At 37.7% G+C, this 16,287-nt stretch overlaps 1 protein-coding gene across 2 annotated transcripts in view; it reads right to left on the bottom strand.

The window, feature by feature from the left end:
• The window catches only part of SIM1 (SIM bHLH transcription factor 1), an 86,623-nt gene that overhangs the window by 68,263 nt on the left and 2,073 nt on the right, over positions 1-16,287 (bottom strand). The window lies entirely within an intron of this gene.

Genomic DNA, 16,287 nt, shown 5'->3' with positions numbered 1-16,287 from the left:
CCTTTCATCGGGATTACACTGAAAACGAGATGTAAGCATCCCCCAGTAATTTGGAGAGGCTGAAGAAATAATAAGATTTAAATAGAATCAAGCAGCTTACCGAGACAGAGAAGGAGTAAAACAACGAAATAACCCCAAAGCATCGAATGCTCCTAGCAGCTGTGTTTAAAAAATAGAAAGTTTGTGTGTATGTGTGTATATATATATATATATATATATATATATATATATATATATATATATATATATATATATATATATATATATACCTATTTGTGCATCTGTCATGTTTTATAGAATATTGTTATTATTGTTTTTTTTATTATTATTATTATTATTATTATTATTATAATTGTTGTTGTTATTACAATGTTTACATTGTGCAATGTTATCTTTTTAGGGTTCCATTTTACTGGGAAATCAGAGATGTCACTGTTGCTTTACACTTTACAGCATTGTGGAAATGTATTTCCATTTTAATACAGCGTGACCTGTGGATTACCTCAATGGACTAGCTTCACGGTCTTTGTAATTTCCTGAAAATGAGATTTCGATTTATAAAACAAGAAACCAATTAGTAACCAAATGAGGCGGAGTAGATCCACTAAAATTGACCTAATCCCACAGGCATCATTTAGGCCGGTTCTTGGCGAATGAGTAATGAGCAGCAGACAGCCCCGGCCTCAGAGCTCATCCACGGCGTATGTGTTACAGGGGAAATTGATCTAGCTACTTCACAATGAATTCCTTACTAGGCCGATATAGATTTCATCCCCAGTTACAAACTCTTGTAAGGCAATTCATTAGTAACTGCTAGAAAATCCTATTTCCAGCGCAATGCCCGTGTACAGAGCAGAGACTGACATCTTTTCTACACACTTTTATCCACAGTCATTTATTAGGGTTTATTGCATTTATACTGTATCCTGAGCAGCCAATTCCTGGCTCTATAGCTGATGTGGAACGACAAGTCCCAGCATGACAAATACATTTATACAAACCAGTTCAGTTGCTTGTGCCTGTTGCCATGATGGTAATTGTAGTTCCACGACAGTTGGAATGCCCCTGCTTGTCTAATTCTACGCTCTGATTCGGTTATATGATATTTGAAGGCACATTATCTAATGGAGAGGCAATATTTGACTATGAGGGATAATGGACAGGTCAGTAATGTGTTGGTTGTTTAAATAGAAATAGAGTGACGTCACTATGACATAAGAAATTACAGAATGGCACAAGGACAGGACATAAACCGAGATTCTAATGGAAAAATATTCGGATTATATATAATTCGGAGTGGATCCGGAGTCTTGCACACAGCACTACCAAAGCAGTAACGGGCTATGGGCTTGAAAAGTATCAAATTCTGAGAAAACTCCGAATTGACAGCTTTTGGTTTTCGTTATTTGTTGTTCATAAATCAGGCGTAGTGTTCTCGGCTATAGAGTAATGTAACCAGCAATGGGGAATGATTTGCGGACCATTATTATTTGGGGCCAAGTTTCCCTGCATCGATGACAGGGGAGCACTAAGTGCCTTGGACTAATGTTCCATCCCTACAAAACGTGGGGGCGTTTTTGGAACAATTTGTCTTTTTTCCTTCCTGCACGTTTGGTATATTTATCACTGGTCAGATGAGAATATTCGTATACATCCTTATAAGGGCATGTGTATACTATTCTCTCTAATACTGGCGAGATAATGTAGGAATTACTCACCTCGCCTCCAAATAGGGCAAACAAAGGGGTTAAACAAGGCATGAAGGTGGAATTACATTTAATAGACTGCATAATTAAAAGGACAACACAAGATAACGTTGTAGGTTTGACCCATTCACAATGTGACTACCTTCATTAAACAGTCTTAATCAATGTTTCTTTTGTGTGTGACATGATTGTTTGTTACGTAAACCTTTGCTTTATCTTTCCCTTATGACTGTCTCACTTAATTGCATCAAGAACTTGCTTCATCAGCTTAATATTGGAGTAATACATGAAACCTGTGCAAATTATGTCATAAACTGTATGGTTACAAAGTCCTTATAACAGTGTCTACAGCAGCCCTAGATGCATTCATTCCTTAATATTCCAATTTGGAAATCAATTACTGTGTTTTAAAAAATGAATTTAATATTATTAGAAATAAAAACTGTTCCTATTTTTAAGTAGTTAGATTGATTTTCATGCGATTTTTAGTTAGTTTTTATTTTTACATCGAAAAATAAAGAACGAGGGCATTTGATATGTATGAGTGACACCTGTCACCTCTACCCCCACCTGTGCCTGGCACTATTTATAATAATCCCCTATATGTTGTGCACATGCGGGGCTGCTGCATACTGTCCCTGCCCTAGGGATATTATAATCCTTACTGAAATAATACAGGAGCACGTTGTGTGGCGCTTGTAATTACAAAGTAACAGCACTGACCATACACAGGCTAGTCCTACAGTCCAACCAGAGGAACATAAGTTTCATACTTTATGCAAGTAACCAAATCACCTCAGCTGCAAGCATCAATCATTGTTATCTGTTTTAGCTCCAATACAGCCTTGTGTGGTTTAAGATAGCCACTGGCCTACCGCTCCGATCAGTGATACATTTCTTCTCACTTTCCAACATGTATTTAGAAGTCCATGTACTTGCGTTGGAGAGGGATGAAGTGGATGGAGATATCGTCCCAGCCAATCAGCTCCTGGCTGTTATGTTACAAACGGTGTTTGAAAAAATGTCAGGAGCTGATTGGATGGGACTTTATCTCGGTCGACTTTATATCTCTCCAAGACTTAATTCATAGTCCCCTTAGTGATTGATAATGGTGATTATTGTCAAATATGAGATGCCCTATTCAACTAGTTGCCTAATATTTTGGGAGATAAGACATGAGCATTGTAAAACAGGGTCTACTTCACCAGTATTAAATAACGTCTGAAATTGGTCGGTACTGGACATAACTGCAAAGAATGAAAGAGCATTGAGACTGGCCATCGTGAGTAAAGATGGCACGTACTGTATTAGACATTTCTTCCCATGGCGTTTAGAAAAGGTAAGAAATAACTCCATTTACATATATATAGGTTAAGTTGGCGATGAAAAAAATGTATACGGTGGGAAAGTTTTATACCATAACCCTACCCCATGATATTTATTTCTATGTAGAGCACAAGGGAGGAGCATCGCCACCTACTCTGCTGGATGATAGAGATGAGCACTTGGCAAACTCAATTGAAGTTATTATTTTTTACATCTTTTTTTTCACCTATGTCCATGTCCATTTTGGTGATCTATTTACCTTACTAGTGCTGAATCCATGACGGGGGGTTTGGAAACCAAATCTGCTTCCCAGCAAGTTTATTTTAACTGCAATATCGCTATTCCACATCCTTTCATTAAGATGATAGGAATTAGTGGGATGCATGTAGTCAGCATCCCGACACTCAGGGATTAGGGTTGTGGTTAGGCTGCCAGGGGGTTAGGTTGTGAGAGCTCGAGGTTATTATGTGGCTGCTGGAGGCATCAATCTCCGCATGTAGCTGAAATATTATAGATGAGGCCAATGGTGTGTGGCTAAGTAACTACGTATCTATGAAACTGCCCTATCAAGCCTTAGCTAAAGTAGACATAGCTTTGGAGAACGCACTCACCTATCTCACAAAGCCTCAGGGTAGAACAAAGCCAGCGCCTGGGTGAGCCAATACTGCATATTGCACAAACACTCTTCATAAAAGAGCGGAGAAGTGTGCCAGTAGAGAAGTTGCCTATGGCAACCATTATGTTTTGAAGTTAAATCAATGGCATTCTGTAAAATGATGCCTAGCAGCTCATTAGTAGCCATGGGCAACTTCGCCACTTTTACACTTTCCTGTTTTTACTGCTTCCTAAATATACCCCAGTGTGCAGAATGAGATGCGACACAAGGAATGGCCCCGAAACCAGAACTGGCCTGCTTTCTGTGCCAGATCAGCCTTCCTCACCTGCAAACACCATACAGTACATGGATATAAGAGTGGGCAGTAATAGATGGGCATAAGAGTGGGCAGTTATAGATGGGCAGTCACAGCATCTTCTAATCACATTTATCGCTAGATAATACTTGCTTAAAAAATGTATTTGTACAATGCTCCATAGGGAAGATGGGATCCATTCAACTAATTAAGGTCTTCGTCCTTCATTTTACAAATACGTATAGGTTCGCCTATGCTTGCTTAGGATTACTTTATATTTCAATAAGAATAAAACAACCCTCATGAACATGGGGGAATTACTTGAGAGCGGACTTTGGGGACGTGCATCAGCTAACACGTTGTTACGGAGAGCCAAAAGGACATTTACATACAAGACCAATGGGGGCTCCACACAGGGAGATGTGCTGATGAGCGTTCTGAGCGATTCTAGATCGCTCAGAAAGCTCAACATCGCTCAGCACACAGACCTGTGTCTGCACTACCAAATACATTATACATTTTTTTACCCTTGGTGTTGGAACGATTCATTGATGCTTTTCAAAGAATACTGGCTATTTGTGGCAATGAAAACTATTTTCAGAGAAAAGATCTAAATAAAGTACTTCCCACGCCACGTGTTATAATAAATCATTTTACCCAATGCTGTTCTTCGGCAATCATTTTATAATCATACGCAATAGCAGGTGTGCTGACGTATCTAACATGTTGTTCTCTGCAGATACAGATAAACAATTCTAATTTATTCTGCTTTTACTGTATCTAAGATATCCAATGCTATATTTTAATAGAAACAATCCACAGCCTAGTATACATTCCGCCTATCACTGTCAGCTGCCATAAAGTTTGGTACATAGAGGGGGAAATTTAATAGGATGAGAGATTCAGAAAGTGAGAGATTTGGTAAGAAATCTCCATGGTTTGTTTTTTTAAAGCGGCAATAATTTACACTGCAAAACCAGTTTGATTTTGCAGTGTAAATGATTGCCGCTTTAAAAAAAAAAAAACCTGTAGATTTCTTACCAAATCTCTAAACTTCTGAATCTCTTATCCTATTAAATTTCACCCAGAGTGTCTCACTAAAGCTGATCATTTTCAGCAATGTAACTACTCTGACTCGGTGTTACCCAGGCACTTGTTTAATAAAAAGAAAAAAAAGGAAGGGGGAACATTGTTTGTCCAAAGCTGATTGGACAATGTGACAAGACACACACACAATTACAGAACTACAGTAGCTGCAAGCGGAAAGTAACGTTGGTAAATCAACACAAAATACATATAAGTATCCATCACTAACAAGTCTTATAGGACACCTGCTACAATTTACATCACTCAGAGGGGAACCTACAAGTGAAAGGATTATTTGAGATAACTTTCTAATTAATTTGATTTCTATTTGCCTGCTTCTACCAATAACTATGCATCCAGACTTTTATTAACAGACAACTAACAACTCTTCATTAAACATTGTTATATATATATTCCTGTATTACAAAGTCTGTTTTATAAACGATACTATTTTCCCACAGCTTTATTGGGAATAAAAAAATATATTAAAATAAATTTTAACTACATAAACATGTATGTATATATTTCATAATTAGTGTTTTAGTCTTAATTTAAAGCTTTTGTACAGAAGTGTGTAGGTGTTTTATGTAATAGTGCTAACTCAATGAAGAGGGTGTGTGGAAAATAGAATAGACTTAGCTTATACTATAATATTATCTAGTAAGTACATTTAGACAAGGATTCTTTTCAATTTAGTACAGAAATATTAAAAATAAATTTTAAATTTACATAGTAAGCTATACAAATATTAAAGTAGACAAATAATGTAATGTAAAAAGAAAACAAATATTTTATGTTTATTTAGGTTGCTGCTACTACTACTACTACTACTACTGCTATTATTACTACTACTGCTGCTGCTACTACTACTACTACTACTGCTATTATTACTGCTGCTGCTGCTACTACTACTACTACTGCTACTACTGCTATTATTACTGCTGCTGCTGCTACTACTACTACTGCTGCTGCTGCTGCTACTACTACTACTGCTGCTATTATTACTGCTGCTGCTACTACTACTACTGCTGCTGCTGCTGCTGCTACTGCTACTACTACTACTACTACTACTGCTACTACTGCTGCTGCTACTACTACTACTGCTATTATTGCTGCTGCTGCTGCTACTACTACTACTGCTGCTGCTACTACTACTACTGCTATTATTGCTGCTGCTGCTGCTACTACTACTACTACTGCTATTATTACTGCTGCTGCTGCTACTACTACTACTACTACTACTGCTATTATTATTACTGCTGCTGTTGCTACTACTACTACTACTGCTGCTACTGCTGCTGCTACTACTACTACTGCTATTATTACTGCTGCTGCTACTACTACTACTGCTATTATTACTACTACTGCTGCTACTACTACTACTGCTATTATTAATGCTGCTTCTGCTACTACTACTACTACTACTGCTGCTGCTGCTACTACTACTACTGCTATTATTACTGCTGCTGCTGCTACTACTACTACTACTACTACTACTGCTACTACTACTACTGCTATTATTACTGCTGCTACTACTACTGCTATTATTACTGCTGCTGCTACTACTACTACTACTACTACTACTACTGCTATTATTACTGCTGCTGCTGCTACTATTCCTACTAATACTGCTGCTACTACTACTACTGCTATTATTGCTGCTGCTGCTGCTGCTGCTACTGCTGCTACTACTGCTGCTGCTATTATTACTGCTGCTACTACTACTACTACTGCTGCTGCTATTATTACTGCTGCAGCTGCTACTACTACTACTACTGCTGCTGCTATTATTACTGCTGCAGCTGCTGCTACTACTACTGCTGCTATTAATACTGCTGCAGCTGCTACTACTACTACTACTACTATTATTATTACTACTACTACTAAAATAACCTTGAGTACAACAAGCAGTTTGCAGATGCAGCATTTATTTGGGGTAATAAATTCCAAGGGTTATACATGCCACCCATGAAAAGTACCATTTGAGACTGCCATCTTAGGCCCACTACATAGGATTACCCCTGGTGGAATAAGTCACTCCTAGAGTAAATTACAGAAAAGTGGTGATTGCAGTGTCCTAAAGATTGTAGGGTACTAAAATAGGAGTCCACGCCATGTATTTTTTATACTGCCCACTAGCTACCAGATGGGCAGCCCTGTTGGGTGTACTACAACGGTTACCCAAGGCATATATAGAAAGACTGACACGTGTAATATGATATACCCATATGTCCTACTATATGTAGTACATCTTGCCTTTGGAGGAACCATATGGGGCACACTGTAATGGTTGCTGTTGTCTAAGTGAGTAGATGATTGTATAGCATACTGTGGGGTCACAGGAATACAGTAAAAGAGAAAAGTAAAACACAGTGGCATAAAAGGCAGTATTATCATAGTGGTAAGGTCAATATAAACGTAAAAAACAGTGGCATAAAAGGCAGTATTATCATAGTGGTGAGGTCAATATAAACGTAAAACACAGTGGCATAAAAGGCAGTATTATCATAGTGGTGAGGTCAATATAAACATAAAACACAGTGGCATAAAAGGCAGTATTATCATAGTGGTGAGGTCAATATAAACATAAAACACAGTGGCATAAAAGGCAGTATTATCATAGTGGTAAGGTCAATATAAAAGTAAAGCACAGTGGCATAAAAGGCAGTATTATCATAGTGGTGAGGTCAATATAAAAGTAAAACAGTGGCATAAAAGGCAGTATTATCATAGTGGTGAGGTCAATATAAAAGTAAAACAGTGGCATAAAAGGCAGTATTATCATAGTGGTGAGGTCAATATAAAAGTAAAACACAGTGGCATAAAAGGCAGTATTATCATAGTGGTAAGGTCAATATAAAAGTAAAGCACAGTGGCATAAAAGGCAGTATTATCATAGTGGTGAGGTCAATATAAACATAAAACACAGTGGCATAAAAGGCAGTATTATCATAGTGGTAAGGTCAATATAAAAGTAAAGCACAGTGGCATAAAAGGCAGTATTATCATAGTGGTGAGGTCAATATAAAAGTAAAAGTAAAACAGTGGCATAAAAGGCAGTATTATCATAGTGGTGAGGTCAATATAAAAGTAAAACAGTGGCATAAAAGGCAGTATTATCATAGTGGTGAGGTCAATATAAAAGTAAAACACAGTGGCATAAAAGGCAGTATTATCATAGTGGTAAGGTCAATATAAAAGTAAAGGAATTTGATTCCACAAGTTTCAGGGAGCAGAAGTAATGAGGGGATCTGGAATAAGTAGTTAGATGAAAGCAAATAGTGTTATTTTAGTGCTGAACGGAGCAGTAAAAGCAGGTTTGTAAGGAGCAGGTACTGTATTGTGAGGCTGTGTAGGGTTATAAACCAATCCTTCGGTGTTTGCTAAGATACTTAGGGGGTCATTCTAACTGACACGCTCCCCTGCATGTACACGCAAGGGAGCGATGTTGAGCATCTGCGCATTTATGTGCATGTGCAGATGCTGAGTGCGAGTGGGCACTGTGAACTGTTAGTTCGCAGTCCCATTTGCACCTAGCGGTGTGGACGGTGGGTGGCGTCGACGGGTCGCACCCATGGGAACGCCCATCATTTCATGGGTGTTCCCATGAAAATGCTGAGTGTTCCCATGGTAATGCGTCTGTGACCTGGGTGCAGGGGCGGGCAGCTTACATCGGTGGATGTTAGCTGCCCACCCGCTTCCCAAACAGGGCGCTGAGAGGTGTCTTACATCTGTGAGTGCTGGGACAGTCATTCGATGGTAGGCGACCATCAAATGATTTTACCCCCACACCCAATGCTGCGAATGCATGTCTATGGTAAACATCCATTTGTAGCCATGCGGGGAACTGTACTTAGTAGAAGTATTTCGTTTACATTTTACCAAGATAGGGGAGCTGAGATTCCACCTGGAAACTCAATAAAAAATATAAAGCTTAGCCCATATGATTTGGGATGATAAAAACCCATTTCCACCAATCTAGTGGAAACTTAAACCCCTAGGGCGATCCCAACCGAATCCTATACTGGCATAGACACTTTCCAATGCCAGTGGGGAAGGGAGCGACTGCAAGGGGGGGGGGGGGGTGTTGTAGTGGGAGCAGGGCCATAATAATGCGAGGGAGCAACATTGAGTGTATCCTCTAGTGGGTATGGGGCTTTACTCTGTAGTAAGTCGCGCCCAGCATCTACAGCATTTCCTAACCTCAGTCCTCAAGGTACACTGACTGCCCAGGTATTAGTGATACCCAGGCTTGAGCACAGATGGTTAAATTAATACAACTGTGGTATTTAAGTCACCTTAGCTCAGGTATGGCTATGCTTAAAACTTGAATTCTTAGTGGGAAATTTACTATGATGGGAGTGCTATTTGGCAGTACGGATGGTGTAATGGTTAGCATTACTGCCTCACAGCGCTGAGGTCATGGGTTCAATTCCCACCATTGTGCGGAGTTTGTATATTCGCCCCGTACTTGCGTGGGTTTCCACTGGGTTCTCCGGTTTCCTCCCACAGTCCAAAAATATACTGGTAGGTTAATTGGCATCCAACAAATTTAACCCAAGAGTGAGAGTGTGTGTGTGTGTGTGTGTGTGTGTGTGTGTGTGTGTGTGTGTGTGTGTGTGTGTGTGTTAGGGAATATAGATTGTAAACTCCACTGGGGCGGATATGTGTGCGCTATATAAGAAACTGTTAACAAATTAAATAAGTACATAAATTTTATTTTACATGGGATGTTGCTATGGACAACCAATCAAAATCTACTTATTTATTTAGCACCTTCCAGAAGATAATAGATAGTATCTGATTGGTTTCCCATAGCAACATCCCATCTGCAATAGAACTTCCATCTTAGTAAATGTTCCCCTTAGTGGTAAATTTTCTAATACTTCTGAAAATAGAAAGAGGTAATGTAGAAAGAGGTAATGTTGCCCAAAACAACCAATCAGATTCTGTCTATCATTTCTCTACTACATCCTAGAAAATGATCTACTGAATCTGTAAATTTACGCCTAATACCCCTTTCACATTGCAGCTGTAACACGGTATATTGCCGTTTTTTTAGTGCTTTAAAACGTTTCCAGCTGCAATGTGAAAGCTACATTGTCAATTTACCGGTTACAGAAAACCGGCATTTTGACACGTGTTAAAAGGAGGATCCTACACGGTTCGGAGCCGTTTCACCTGCAGTGTGAACAGCTCAGAAACGGTATTTGCTATAAATGATAACCACACTTGATCCCCGCCCACAAGCAGGAAAAAAAAACATTTAAAATGACATTGTATGGCTTTCTATGGGTGAAACGGGTTGAATCTGAAAGGTACAAAACGGTATTTAAACTGCAATATACCTTTACATCATGCAATATGAAAGGGGTTTAACTGGCTTTTGACCAGTTTTAAGACACGTTTAGAAAAACGGGTTGAAAGCAGGTTTTTGCAATGTGAAAAGGGTATAATACCCCTTTCACATTGCAGCTATAACACGGTAAATTGCCGTTTTTTTAGTGCTTTAAAACGGTTCCAGCTGCAATGTGAAAGCTACATTGTCAATTTACCGGTTACAGAAAACTGGTATTTTGACACATGTTAAAAGCAGGATCCTACACGTTTCTGAGCCGTTTTCCCTGCAGTCTGAACAGCTCAGAAATGGTATTTTCTACAAATGATACCCACACTTGATCCCCGCCCACAAGCAGGAAAAAAACATTTAAAATGACATTGTATGGCTTTCTATGGGTGAAACGTGTTGAATCTGAAAGGTACAAAACGGTATTTAAACTGCAATCTACCTTCAGAGTGCCTTGAGAACCAAGGTTGGAAACCCCTGATCTTGAGAAACTATTTTATTTTTTACTTATTTACTTATTTTGGGCGCTTTTCCTGTAGTAAGTAATCGCCATCATGTGTGAAATAACACCAAACTGAATGTGTTCCATTACTGATTGCATATCAGTCATTAGGGACTATTTGGAATCTTGCCTATTACTTATTTCGTGCTTATTACAGAGATCTGGTTCAACAGATTGTTATGTAGGACTGTCCATTCATTTGTAATCGGCCTCTTTTGTGTTCACACAATACTGGCATACTGAAACAACTGGTACCAGATTAAACAGATTGGTTGAGAACTACAGTACTATAATAAAATGTAACAACTGTAACAGAAATACAGGTTCATCTTTCTTTAGGCGAATAAAACTGAATAAAGCGATAATTATTGGAATCACAATAAAACCCACGAGCATCTAGCGGGGAGGGATCCTCCATTGCAAACAATGCACTGTGGCAAAGCAATATTTGGTCAGCCCTGGCAAAGTCTTGTCAGTCATATGCTATAAATAGTCTGTAAAGTATGCGTGGTTGGGGAGGAGGGGACCAACACTGCAGTATACAGAAAACGCATAGGTGAAAATCTAACTGTGATAAATAGATTTAATTAAATACAACCGCATTTGCCCTTACAAGCAACTTGTTCATTCTTTCATTCCCTTGATTATAGGTTTAATTATTTACTCAGCCACTAAAATAGCACCTGGACCAACATACCTGGTTAGATGAGGAACTTTAACTCCTTAGGGCAGCGATGAAAAGATGGGAGGGACAGTCATGCTAACTCTGTATACTGGAGCTGAAGCAAAAGCCAATCAACTCTATATAGACAGGAGTTAGTACCGTTGTGGCTAGTAGTTTATTCTGTTATTTGGGGAATCCATTATGGCAGTGGTTCCCAAACTGTGTGCCGTGGCTCCCTGGGGTGCCTCGGGACACATGAAGGGGTGCCCTGGGTTGGTGGTCCAGGACCAACTAAAATTATTAATGGTTAATTATTTATGAGAAAAACCAGTGCTGGTGGCTGCCAATCATAAAGTGTATACAAACAGAAGCAAACCCTGTCATTTATCACATAACTGACATGAAGAATCGCATATAAACACAATCTAATAAAAAAAAATTGGCCTAGGGGTGCCGTGAAAAAATTCTGATACTCTAGGGGTGCCTTGATTAAATAAAGATTGGGAACCCCTGCATTATGGGAACATTATTTAGCGTTATGGCTTCAAACTGATAATAGTAATTGCAGTAGTTATATATAATACCACTAACCCTAATAAACTGGTTTTCTATGCAATCACAAAGAGAACACACAAGTAGATTTTACTGTGCCATACAGAATAAATCGTCACCTGCTCTAAAATAATAATAATAACAACAATAATACTAATAATAACAACAATAATAATAATAATAATAATAATAATGACGGAAGGAAGGAGGGTGCGGATTTTACGTGATGAATGATGGTTCTGATAACCCTATGGGCAGAGTTCTATATCTCTATATAATCTGGACACTACCTAACATGTGAGCACCATATGCATGCAATCTTATAGTACCGATTATGTAAATACTACACTTGTTCACAGAACAAATCTAAACAATATTGATATTGACACTGGCAACACCAACAAGCAGAGAAACCTTCCACTTTCCATTCAATCATATTAATAGTGGTCGCGCTTTATTCCACCCGCAATAATCCCCACTGACCAGTGTAATGACACTACATCTAGTCATACTTGCCGCAATCCTACAAATCCATGGAGTTTTGGGTGATCGCGGCAGGCTACAGAAACGTGTACTTATAGATCAAGCACTGGTATATAGAAAATGGAATCGCTTCACTTCTTATCTCAGAATAAATGCAAAAAAAAACATTTTATTCCAGCCCTCTTAGAATAAAGCATAATTTTAAAATGGTTACATTGAAGACTACTATTCTAGTAAATCCCATTTGATTAATTTATGTTTCTTTTGTTACAAACCAGGTCCTTTCAATGTGCGTTATCCTGAGCATAAATGTGCACAATATGTCCTAGGTTTTATATTTTATTTATTTGATTATAATAAGCCCTACTTGGCATTTTGTATCCGAAGGGTGTTATTTATATATCAAATCTGTTACATTTATGTAAGGTATCACATATGAATATATTTACATAGTTAAATATTTCTGAATTATATGTCAATCGGACAACTCAACCATCGGTCTTTGTGTAATAGACATTAAACCACTGTTTTTATTATTATAAACGTGTGAATTCATGTGTGAAAACGCCCTATTCATTGCCCTCTTGTCGCATTTCTAGATTGACATCCGACGGTCTATAAAATGAATGACGTTGTTACAATGCTGTGATCATAAAAATTACTACAAGGAAACAAAAAGTGTAATTTTGAAGCCAAGCAAACATCATATTGCTAACAAACATTATTACATGGACCCAGAACTACAGGTTTGTGTTCATTCTTTGTAGAAACCTGGGATTTTAGATAATGGAATCTACCGCTATTATGTGTTCACCATTGTATATTTCACTTTTTATTTAGTAGTAAATAAGATTTCAGAACTTTCTCAAAGAATCCTGTAATATCAGAGAGAGCAGCGGCATAACACCGGCTCATTTTTATAAAATGTGACCAGCAAGGCAGCAAATATGTCATTTAGCCGGGAACTTTTAGAATGTATAATAAAAAGAGAATTGTTTCCCGCTGTATATGTGCTGAATGGTCGTGTGTAGCCTAGGAAGGTTTGTTTGATGTCTAATTTTAGCATTTAGCAATTGGATTTAGCTCTAATCTCAGATATAATGAGAGATAATATTTGATATTTTACTTATCAAATAACGGATATAGTTTAAACTAAAAAGCAACAATGATATAATATCAGATATCTTTACCGTATTTGTGTGTGTGTGTGTGTGTGTGTGTGTACACAGTATATATATATATATATATATATATATATATATATATATATATATATATATAATTGCGGGTTGTATTTGCCACCATGTCATTTCTGGATTGTCTTTGAAGAGCAAACATATTAGAAAAAAATATAAAAAGACAATAAAATGTGAAAAAATTAAACCATTTAAATACCAGTTAGCATGGACAAAAAAATGAAATGTATTATTTTATTTGTAAGGTAACGCAAAAAATACACCCAATAAGATATTCTTAAGCAAACCTTACATGTTTAGAGAGTCTGACAATGCATTCATGATTTTATATATATATATATATATATATATATATATATATATATATATATATATATATATATATATATATATATATATATATATATATAAATTGCATACTCTCGCCAATCAAAATTTGCATGTGTTCTCTGTTTAGGGTCCACTACCAATAATACATGTCGATAAATACATGTATGTCGGCTATAAAGCTCCGCACAGCCATCGCTTTTAGCAAGTTGCCATTTCACGGGCCTGAGTGTGTGGGATAATTATTGCTTTTACAGATGAAACTCATTGTAAAGCTAATTGTGATGTCATGATGACATCCCGCATCTCTAGTGTTCTCACATTAACAAATACACTGATAGCATGTCATTTACTAAAGGGCTGAGATCCAGCTAGAATTGCACATCATTTATATTGACTTCTTTTTGTTTGTCTAGTCACCTGGCAATAAACTCTAATACACCATGGGCTGAGAGAGATCCTGATTTGTTGAAGTGCTGGTGGCTAATGATATTCAGACCTTCAGTAAAATTATAGGTTATGTAGTATGGCCGCGCCGTAGTTTACATTTCAGGTAGTAGATAATTGCATCAAACGTCTCTCCTAATGATCTTATCCAAACTCGAAAAGCCTTCTAGTTAAAAATGCCATGAGATCGCACACTGTAATAGATGGGTCAGGCTGATATCACATTAAGGGGCGAATTCAGGTTATATTTTATGAGGGTGTAAAAAATACTGACTATAAATCCAATTTACAATAATTTTATGTAAGGTAAATAAATATACATTACACATATTCATCTGTTCGCTGCTGGTAGCACATAAATCTCGGGTTTAACTGTTCTATTAGAAGTTTAGTTCAGCACATCAATGTTTAAGCCCACATCAAAAAGAGGGATTAATGTAGAGAAGTGGCTGGGAGAAAAATGCACAGTTTACAGGCACTGAGATGAGAAAAACTTCTGCAGGGAAAATAAACATTGAAACCCAACACCCATAGCCCCCTTTACCTCTCACAGAGGCATTGTGACACACAGGAACCACGTGGGAATGTGCACTGTACCTGCTCAACACGACTCCCATACAGAGCTATTGTGCCGGCTAATTAGTGCACTGGAAATATACACTGCCGATGTCGTGTGATGAATTATAGATCGGAATAAAAAAAAAATTGGAATAAAACCGAAATTAAGGATCAAATAAATAAATAAATATATAAATATATAGTATTCTCGGAAAAGATGGGACAATTTCTGTATGTGTCATTATTTTTCCCTTGTTTGTTGGATCATTCTTGATTGAAACGGTCGCTTGGAAGCATACACATGTGTACATTGTGTAAGAATAGAATATAAGGAAATAGGGGATATTGAAATAGTATTATATTTATTGTGACTATTGATAATCGATCGATGTAATAATTCTTGTCTGACATCTACGAATCATCATATTTTCTGTTTCAGAATTTGTGGCTAACATTTTCCATGCCCACCAAAAGTTAAAATACGATGTATGTGAACAATTATGGGGTGGGTGAGTGGTGATTCCAAATAGCCTGTGAGAAGTCCATACAATAACCCTCTATGAGATGATTATTATTATTATTATTATTGGCAAAATATGGAAGCTATAGGTCTGGCAATAGCATCATTTGGCTTAGGTTTGCCTGGGTATATGTATTGGATGTCTGTATGATATTAGCATATTCTTTAGGCTGCGGCTAGTGCCGCTCTGCCGCAGTATGCCAGGCTATCCCCAGGTGTATTGAGGTATTCTCTCCGCACCCAGGGACAGGGAGCTGCTATTCTTTTCCTCCCATGATTAGGCACAGCCCTGCAAGCTGCACCATATGCTTCTTCTGATCAAACAAGCAACTACCTAGGCAGAAATAATTGACGAGATCTGCTGGAAATCACGCAGAAAAGGAGCCCACTGAGACTGGGAGAGCTGACAAATCATTGCTAATAATCCTTTTAGGGACATCACTGACTTCGGAGTTTACAATAGCTTTATATTTTATCTAGTAAGCGCAGAGAGAATGAAGAGCAAATCAGAACCCAGATTGTATCACATTATAATTACACATATGTGGGACATGCATTGTACTGGTTATCTATCCAACTATCTATCTATCTATCTATCTATCCATCCATCCATCCATCCCAGATAGATAGTTAAAAAGATAGAAAGACAGATTTGCCATTTT

Source organism: Crinia signifera, chromosome 3 (genome assembly GCF_055691185.1).
Source record: "Crinia signifera chromosome 3, ASM5569118v1, whole genome shotgun sequence".
In the NCBI taxonomy this organism is placed as follows: domain Eukaryota; kingdom Metazoa; phylum Chordata; class Amphibia; order Anura; family Myobatrachidae; genus Crinia; species Crinia signifera.
Note: the sequence above shows the minus strand (reverse complement) of the source record. Positions and strands in the feature narration are given on the sequence as shown.